Source organism: Balaenoptera musculus, chromosome 12 (genome assembly GCF_009873245.2).
Source record: "Balaenoptera musculus isolate JJ_BM4_2016_0621 chromosome 12, mBalMus1.pri.v3, whole genome shotgun sequence".
Classification (NCBI taxonomy): domain Eukaryota; kingdom Metazoa; phylum Chordata; class Mammalia; order Artiodactyla; family Balaenopteridae; genus Balaenoptera; species Balaenoptera musculus.
Genome location: NC_045796.1, coordinates 31,060,246 through 31,070,626, shown reverse-complemented (window position 1 = coordinate 31,070,626; position 10,381 = coordinate 31,060,246). Strand labels below are relative to the sequence as shown.

The 10,381-nt window shown below is 36.6% G+C and overlaps 1 pseudogene; it reads right to left on the bottom strand.

Annotated features, from left to right (window-relative positions):
- Positions 1–7,060: 7,060 nt before the first annotated feature.
- LOC118904980 lies at positions 7,061–8,088 on the bottom strand (annotated as a pseudogene).
- Between the last annotated feature and the right edge of the window lie 2,293 nt (positions 8,089–10,381).

The following is a 10,381-nucleotide window of genomic DNA, read 5'->3' as shown; positions in this document are numbered from 1 at the left end:
CAATAATTGTGATCTAAAGATTGTGCTTTTTTTTTTTTTTATTTTTCATGTAAATATTTGGAAATGTTTGGATCCTGCCATTTAATACATACTCTTCAATTAAGGAAACATTTTTCACTCCAATGTGAACAATATAGATTTTAGAATTTAGAGCAATATACATAAACTAAAAATATGCTAAAGCCTACAAGATTATACAGGAATCACCTCACAAAAGGGGAAAATGCCTCAGATGATAGGTTGTGTAATTCTTGTGGGTTATCTCCTTTCCTTTGGCAGCCGCATTCATTCATGAACTCAAATTCAGGTTGAGGTCATCTTGTTCACAGATTTTAAGTCTCACGTTGGCAACAAATTTGACGTATAGGGTGCTCATTGTTTAAGCAGTCACCGTATATAATGTATGCTATTGTCCTTAAAATGTGAAAATAATGGGACTGACTCACCCAGAGTATGACATAGGTTTGGTTTGTTTTTCCAGTGTTGGGACTGGATGTGTAACTCTGATGACCAATGACAAGCGTTAGTGAGATCTAAGGCCAGGTCGGAGAATGGACTTTGGCCCGAGAAGAGATTAAATCTCACTGGTCCATTGGGAAAATGAACCCACAAGCACATCCTTGCCAGATTTACTTGGAAAAGATATTAATGAGAATGCATGTACCTTTGAAAATTATATTTACAGTATTTGCTACCATAGCTCAGCAATTTTTTCCAATGTGTATCATTTGAAATCTTAACATTATGGCACATTTAATTTGCTCTGGGTATAGTGATTTAGTTTCTTAGATTAGTATTTTTCTTAAGATATATTTTAATTGGACCAATCAAATATTATGCAATTGAGTTGAACTTGAGAAACCAAAACATAGGGAGTAAAATGTAAGAGGGACAAAGTCCTATTCAACTGCTTTATAAACTGCAGAGTATCCATTTTGGAACACACAACACAAATTATTTGATTACTTATCACTTTGGTTCCTAAGCTCTCAGATATTGAATATAATGAAATCTTAAACACCTGATCACCTTCTTTAATTAATTAACTTTATTCTGTCTTTTATGTTCTTTACTTTCATGAATTAAATTTTTTAATTCTTTTAAAAATTATCTTGATATATAGCTAAAAATTACCACAAAATAACTTATGCATTTGTCACTGTATATCTGTAGACATAGCATTCCTAATACAATATAGTATACTCTTCAATAATTCATGGTACAATTTTTGGAGTTTTAAGTTTCATTTTTGAAAACTTAATCTCTGAAAGGATATAATTTAACCTCTTAGGTTTGTAAAGTGAACTTTATTTATTTTATTTTATTTTTTTGGAAGACGTGATGAAGCAGCTGCTGGAAATTAATAGTATTATTTCATGTTTCTGATGAATGGTTATGTATATTAGAGAAATGTTTAAAATTTAAGTATTAGATAAAGACAAAAGGATAGAATAAGACACACATTTATTTAAAAAGTTATTACATGGAAGATTTTTTAAGGTAATGCGGAAGATAATGAGCCTTTATCTTAAGCTTTTAGCCAAAAATTACAAAGTAAGTAAGCAAATGCAAATATGACTGCTGGTTTACTGCTTTGTTAAAAAAAGAAATTGTCATGACATTAAATGCACTTGGGATTTTGTTTGTTATTTAAAAACTTAGCAAAATAGAGATTCCTTTCCTTTGAAGATTCACCTCCAGAAAAGACACAGTAATTTTTTAATAATATAAAGTTAAACCCTCTATGACATCTCTCTTTTATCATGGGACATTGTTGTTATGCCTTTTTTTTTCTTTTTATCAATAACATTTCAACAAAGGATCAAATTAATGACAACACTGCAAACAATGACCTAATGAAAGTGTAGAAAATTGTTTATTTACCAGGAGGCAAAAAGAAATATTTGCTAGCAATTCTGGAGAGGAGCAAAAATTGCATTATTTTTTAGTTCAAATTTCATTCTTTCAGAGAAGAAAATTACAGACAGGTAACAGACACAAAGACTCTGAAATAATGACTTTGGAAGTATAAAAGTTTCTCAGAATTTCAAGGAAAAAATGAAAAAGAAATTACATAATAATTTTTCCTCAAGTATTAAATACCTAAAATTCTATGAATGCATATGTATTTTACTCAAATAAGAAGGAAAATATCCAACAAGCTCAATAATATGTTGCAAACAAAGTGGAAAAAATTAGGAGAGAACTCATTATACTTGCGTTATCACGAATGATTTTTCTCCTCTTACTGGTTACATAGCTCAAACACTCCACCTCTGAGACCATTTCTCTGAAAACAGTGATTTTATCTTGCTTTGCTATATCTCACTCAAACAATAATATCCTAGGTAAGAGAGATTACTTGTGAATTAGATGTAAGAAAGATCTGATGTGGGTCTTTCTATCATTGCCTCTTTAGAATTTTAGTGATTTTTAAAAATGATCCAGATTTGTTTTTACAGATCAGTATTTTAAGTTTGGTTCTTTTCAACACGAAATAAATAAATAAATAAATACATACATACATACATTTGATTTTTTCCCTCTCTTAAAATAGTCTCCTTTAGTTTATCAGAATTTGTTTGGCTAATTTGGTAATTTGGAGCTAAAATCACTGAAAGGTGATTATTTGTTGTGCTAAGGTTTCTTACCATGAGAATGAGCATTATGCTTCACCACTCTCTTCCCTGCTGATTTTCCCCCCAGGAAAGGCACTTAGGCCTGAGATCTTATTGGTAGGCTCATGACAGGCTGTGTTGTCATAAGTATTTACACACAGAATACACCTCCTGGGGCTGCTTTACCTGCGTCCTGCTTTTGACAGGTGTGTTCTTTAACAACTTCAGTGTGCTGGCAGCAGCAACGTTACATCAAGTCACCAGAGAATTGGCTCTGGGAGAATGAATCAGTTTTGTGCAATCGTCCCCATGACTTCAAAGGAACAACATGGACTAAACTCACACAAGGCCAAAGTGGAGAAGAATGAAAGGGGGAGGAGAAAGGTGGGAGGGAGGAAAGAAGGAGGGAAGGAGGAAATTTCGTTAAAATCCAACAAAGACTCACTATATTTATTACCAAATGCTAGATGTTTTCAAACAGTGAGTTCTTTAATTCCTGTGAAAATCTGACTAATTTATATCTTTTCCTTTTGCTGCCATGTACAGGTGAGTGATATGCATTCACACTGCAGTGCTTTAAGTCTATTGTGGTGGCCCCCAAGCTGTAAGCTTATTCAGCTTTCAGCTTTCTGGAGAACTGCTTGTCTCTTTCTTGGTATGCACTCCTGACGCTGCGGTATTGAGCGTAAAAAAGGAAAATGGCTTGCGGCCAGTTTCGTTCCAGGTGCCTGCTCTGGATCTAAGAGCCCCTGGTTGTTCCCCAGAAGAAGGACGTGCTGCCCTGAGGGGGAAGTCTGTATCTCCAAAGAATGGCCCATAAGGCATGCTGACGCATAGATAGTGGCGCATAGATAGTGGTGCATAGATAGTGGTGAATAGATAGTGGTGCATAGATAGTGGCGCATAGATAGTGGCACATAGATAGTGGCGCATAGATAGTGGTGAATAGATAGTGGCGACAGAATTATGTGGAAATACAAGGTTTACTGATTTATTGTCTAATATTCGTTCCGTACTAAACCTATATATACATTCATGCTCTTTGAATAAACTTGCCTTGCAACCATCAGTTGTCTTGGCCCTTCTGACCCCATACTGGTGCTTTTCAGTTCCTTACCCCTCACTACCAGGAACTTCTACCTCTCTGCAGCCGGTCTGCGGCAGTCTATAATTTTCTGAGCCCAAACAAAAGGCAACAAGAACCATGTTTCAAAACAACCAAGTGAAAAGGGAAAACTTCCATCACCATGTGGGTATTTTCATAATCACTGGGGGGAGGTGTATCCGTTAGTGCTCCATAGTTTAAAACACTAAGCTTCAAGTAGTTTAGGATGATAGTTTTATCATCCATCAAGACCACAAAATTGTTATATTTAAATACCCAAAGCTTAGAGGGCATCAAAGCTTAAGTATTTATAAAAAATAGAATCAAATTATCTATGTTTAAATTAATTAGTAAAAATTACCTTTACAGACTCTGAGGATTTTCTTCATAAAATGAATGGGAATGGTTGGAAAATATTGTTTTCTTTACACGCTCATCTGGGTTTACAAAACTTCTCTTTAGAAACATCTTCCCAGATAGATGAAGCAAATCAAACACATAGTATTAATATAGTTTGTGTTCAGTTTAAAAGTAATCTTTGAATATTTGTCATTTTCAGTATTTTGTAATGTTTAAGAGAATTTAGCATTTACCACAATAGCTTTGTGATTCCCACTTAAAATGTTATTAAATTATTGATTTAGCCATGATTTTTAAGTTGAGAGGAACAAGTAAAGTTTGCTAAGTTTGTAAATGGTATTATAATTGTTAAGAAGTTAAAATTTACCATATTTGTAAGTAAGTCATTAAATTTACAAGAGTTATTTAAGTACTGGGGAATGTTTTATGTATGTCTGACAATTAAATTATCAAAAGGGGAGTTTGAAGCTTTAATTTGATAAATGCAAATAAAATATTAAGGGGATTCAATTACCTAGGCTCTAACTGCCCCTTAAAAGATGTTGTTAAAATTTACTAAGTGTAGAATAACTTATATTCTGTTTATAAGTTAAATAAATTTCAATAAAAGTTATAAGTTAAATAATTTTTAAAAGAAGAGGTAGTTTCTTCAATATTATTTTCTAAATGAAATATTAATTCTAAAAGCCAAAATTACCTCAAATAATCTTTTTTATACACAAAAAGGATGCCAGAAATCTCGAACTGACGACTGATCTTCAAAAGAAAAAGAAGTTTGCCGAGTGGAGGAGAAGGGTGAGTAGCCCCCAGGTAGGGCGAACGGGGGGAATGATTTATTGGGGGTGCCAATGATTTCTTCAGAGGAAGGTAGACTCCAGAGGAGTGACTAAATGTAGAAATACAAAGAAAGGCCAAGTCGGGCTTGTACAGACTTGATGCCTTTGAGGAGAGTTTCAAAACTTTATCTCAGAGGAATGAAAAGCTACATTCATCCTGTGTCCAGCAGGAAACAGATGGCACAGTCAGCCTTGATGATTGAGGAGAGTTTAATAAAAGAACTATTTACAAAGATGTGGGCAACGTTTAAGGAAACCAGCGAGAAAATTCTGGTACCCAGGAGCCGCAGTAGTGGGGAACCACCACTGTGGCTGGGCCCAAATTGACAGGGGAAGAGGGTGGTTACAGGAGTTCTAGAGGATGGCTGTATGGAGACGGGACTCTGCATGGCCTTTCCTGGAGGACACAGCCAGCCCCAGGGCAATTTGGCAGGGAGGTGGCCTGGGCTAAGTGGCCCTGATTTCCCCCCTTTCCACCCTCTGATCTCCTGCAGATGTTTCCCATTGGTAAAATGCCATCCATCGGACACCCCAGGGCAAGAGAGCGTCTAAATCCTAATCTTAATCTGTGCTTCCTACACAGAGTGCATGGAGAAGCCTAGGGCAAACAGAAGGGATCTAACATAGAAACCATGTAAGATATTTAAGAGGAAAGTGTAAACTTCGGATAACTGTGCAGAGTAGATTGGAAAGCTGTGAAACAGGAGGCAAGAACGCTAGCTAACATGGTGGGAGGGGAGGCATACGTTAAGGATTAATTCTGAATAAATATTTATATCCTTTATTGAGTACTTAATATCTATCTCAGTGAATATAGACAGCTTTCCTATAGCTTCATAGCTATATATTTCATGCGGCTGGCTAGCTAAGTCTATTCTAATAGATTATCCCATTTATATTTAGATAGATTTATATCTACAGTCTAATAATCACATGCCAATGTTCCACATACTAGAGCTGGCCGTCCTTACACCACTCCCTCCCCACTTTGAAAACCCCTAGTGCTGCTTCCATGAGAAGCTTATGGACACAAACACACATACACTCAGACACACAAAGACTCTCTCCTTTGACCAAACTTTAATCAAGCTCCTATGATTCCTCTGCTTGACTAGACCAAACTTGGCCTTCCCTCTTTGCCCTGGTAGACTCTAGATTGAGCAAGAACCCTGCTAAGTCAGATTAGCAAAAATCCCCCACCCTTGGTATTTGACCAACCTCACTATCTTATCACTATCTTATCTGGCCTGCCTTCAGCAAGAATTCAGATGGGTCAGCCTAGCAAGAATCCTCCTTAACCCTGATATTTACTCTTAGTCATTTTCTATCCACTACCCACAACCCAGTTCATTGGGTATAAATCCCCACTTGACCTTGTTGGAGTTGAGTGCAATCTCTCTCCCTTACTACAAAAACCCTATAGCAGAAGTTCCCCTTGAATAAAGACTGCCTTACAGCCTTTAACATGCATCATGAATAATTTTTTTTTTCTCTCTAACACACACACACACACACCCCCACCATGAAGTTTTTAGAGTAAAGAATAGTTCAGAAGTAGAGCAACAGACAAGACTTTTAAAAGCAGGAACGGAGAGAAAGCCAAACATAGCAGAAGAATCACTGGACATGAAGTATCTGTCACCACTGAAGGGGGGCAATTCAAGTTTAATGTCTTCATCTGTGAAGGGAGAGGCATGATAGGGTTATGTTCATGGGCTTGTGAGACTCTCAGGAAGAAGGGTCCCAGCAGTGTTCCTCACAACCTAATGTCTCTTCCTGGACACAGACTAAAATGTTCACTTCAAGACTACCAGTCAGATGGGGTTAGTAAATATTCTTTGGTAAACATAAAAATACTCATTGGCTACCAATCATACGTTTATTATGCACATTTGCTTTTCTACCAACAAGTACAGGGAATAAAAACTGTAATGAGGGGAGTAGTCCTTATTGAACATTATGCTTCAAGACACAAGGTGACCCTATATATTTAAATTATATTATTAAATTACAGCTGGATCTAGGATTACTGAAATTTAATAGAATAATATTTGCAGTGATCTGGGGATGTGAGGTACATGCTTCAGGTCAAAATAATAAGTGTTATTTTCAATATTTTATTCACTTTTGTAATGGCTTTTTTATGAATGTGTTTCAGGAAACAGATTTGCAGTTTCTGAATGGGAGCTAAATATTTTTCCTGACAATATGTATTTAAGAGCTTTCAGAAACCATGGATTAAAAAAAGCCAGGAATGAGAGGATTGCAAGTAGAGTTGAAGTACCCAAGCCACACTAAAAATCAAGTACTATTATGGGAGTAGAATAGTCTGGATATGGGTCGATCAAAACAGCAAAAAAACAAGGCAACCAGCAAGCTAGAAACACGCCCATTACTATGCCCATGGTCTTAGCTGTTATCCGATCCTTTTTCTTAGATAAGTTTCTTTTCACTTCCCCCTTTGTGTTTTCAAGCATGTTGCTGATAACTCGAGCATGTCATTTGGAAACAATAAAGATTTTGCCATAAATACCAACCATAATAGAGCCAGGAGTAAAAAAACATGTAGTGAACAGTATTGTCCCCCCAAATTTGTTGAAAGTAAGTGCACAGAAATTGAAGCAAGCAATGAGAATCTCATAGCTCTGCATACCAGAAACATTGGCCTTAGATAGAACTAAACCAAAAGAAAAAAGAGTAGGGGCTGACCAACAAAATGTCAACAGCCGCTTTATCATGGAGGTGGTCATTCTGGTCGTGTAGTGTAGAGGGTAACACACAGCATAAAATCGATCAATTGCCATGGAACAGAGGAGGAAAATGGAGGCCAGACTTAGCATCATGTCAAAGCTTGTGTGGAATTTCCAAAGCCACCCCCAAAATACCAGCAGCTCTCCACTGATCACACCATGCTGTATGGCATAATGACCAAATCCAGCAGGAAGTCAGTGGTTGCCATGGAGAGGATCAGAGTATTTGTAGGAGAGTGAAGTTGCTTGAAATGCGATATGGAAATGATTATAACCAAGTTTCCAAATATAGTGATAAACATGACCCCAATCATAATTGAGTACATTATTCCTCGGACATGAAAATGGCAGTTGGTGGGAGGACAGGATTTATTTCCAAATTTTGGACAAATGGATAAGTCTTCAGGAATATAAGTTAGATCCAGGGTGTTTTATCACTTCAAATTACTTTCTAGAGGATAAGTTGGTGTTTCTTCTCTTCTTAAAATGATTCTAGTAAATTTCAGCCCCCGAGAGTACAATAAAGTCCCCTGTTATTAATTCATTTCAATTATATTTAAATATTTAAAATTATATCACTGGTGTTTACTTTCTGAGTTATTTGCTGCATTTGAAAATGAAAAATCTCAACTGCTCACTCTTTCCTGTTTTAGTCTATTTTATTATATTTCATCCATCTATTCATTCAAAATGGGTTTATCTATTGGCTGTTCTATTCCCCGTAATGTATTGGAAGCTTTTCAGTGGTTTACTCCACTTACATGAGGCATCTAAAATAGTCAAACTGATGAAGCAGAGAATACTATAGTGGTTATTGGGGGAATTGGGTAGTTGTTCAGTGTGTATAAAGTTTCAGTTATGCTAGATGAATAAGTTCTAGAAGTCTGCTGTACAACATAATGCCTATAATTAATAAGATGGTATTGTGCACTTCAAAATTCATTAAGATGGTAGACCTCATGTTAAGTGTTTGTACCACAAAGAAACAAACAAAACAAAGGGACATAAGGAAAACTTGGGAGGTGTTGGATATGCCTAGTACCTTGATTTTGGTGATGGTTTCACAAGTGTTTGCATATTTCCAAACTCATCAAATTCTGCAGCTCTCAGTATATCAATTATACCTCAATAAAGCTGTTTTCTAGAAAAAGAGGGTCAATTTTCACCTTAAACTGACACTTCCCTAGAAACTCCTTTGAACTACAACATAAAAATACTTAATCCACAAAAGCTAAGTGAAATCACAATGTTTTCCTTCCGCATTCTTTCAATAATTTGAAATCTTCGTTTGTAAAAAGTCTGTGGGTGTTTTAAGTTATAAATGGCATGCGGCTATTGAAATACACAGAAAGCCATGTACCTACCGGCTAAACCATAGCTTCTGTACTGTCTATGCCCTTCCTCTCCTCTCCCCTTTCCTCCTCTCCTGTCTTCTACTCTTCATTTCCCTTCCCTGTATTTCTTGAGTCTTCTTCCTTATCTGAGATTCTAACTAGTGGAACCATGTCACATACTCCATCGCCGACTGACTCATTACAGCCACAAATTTCCCACGCACAGACTCAGACCAGTCAAATCTCATGTGGCTCCTACTGGTCACAGACATGCCTTTCTGATATACGACCAGGAGGCAAAGAACTAGTCTATCTTGTTCACCCCTGGATTCTCAGTACTTAGGTTAATGTTTGTAGCAGGCACTAGATACATATTTCTGAATGAATAAGTTTATACATAAATGGTAAGTTGCAGTTGTTTTTTTAAATACCTGCATTGTTCCAGTAAAAGCAATTGATTCAATATGTTTGAAACTTTGCTGAAAATGAATGGACTAGATTCAGGAGCTCAATTCATGACAGTATCCTCCTGTATTAAATTGCTTCTGTTGTTGCTATAAAAGAATTCCTCCCAGAGTAGCATTTAGACAGGCAGAGCTGAGAGATTTTCTATGAACGTATTTTACTGATCCCTTAGGCTAGTGAGACAAGAACTAAGGATCTTGAGTCCAGATAGATACGAAGGTATTAGTAAAAGAGAGAAAAAAAAAAGCTGCTGAGTGTTTCAGCTAAATGCACTTGGGAGATGGTGGCAGTAGTGCCATAAGAGCCCACCCAGTGGTCCACGGTTATGTTAGGATGGGGTTTTACTGGCTCATTAATGTCCCTTATGCAATACTTGGCGCCTTACCTACCACTTTGCGGAGTTGGGAGTGTTCTTCCCGCTGAAACTCACATACTCTCAATAATTAAAGAAAATACTGTGTTGGAGAGCACATACTTAATTAAACTTGTACATATTTAAGTCCATGAATATGTAGGCAGTTAAAGTACATTATTACCCAGGAAACTATGTGTCACACCTCAATTGCCCATATGATTTCAATGATCACAGCCATGACATTGAACCAACCTCACCTGGGTGTTGCATACAAGTAACTTCTCCATTTTTTAAAGATTGAGAGGATTCTAGAAGGTGTTTCGATGTGAGACCAAATCTTCCACTATGCCCACTTACTATTTATAAAAGGGAAAATTCAAATACTTTCAGAACTGGAGAAGCCCTCAAACGGAATGTTTACAAAGATTTATTATGTGATGCAGTTTCCAGCCTCCTTTCTCCTTTACATTCCACAGTATGGCTTTGAAATCAGGCAGCCCTGTGGTTGATTTTTGGTTGCACCACTTATTAACCATATTATTTTGGACAACTTTCTCA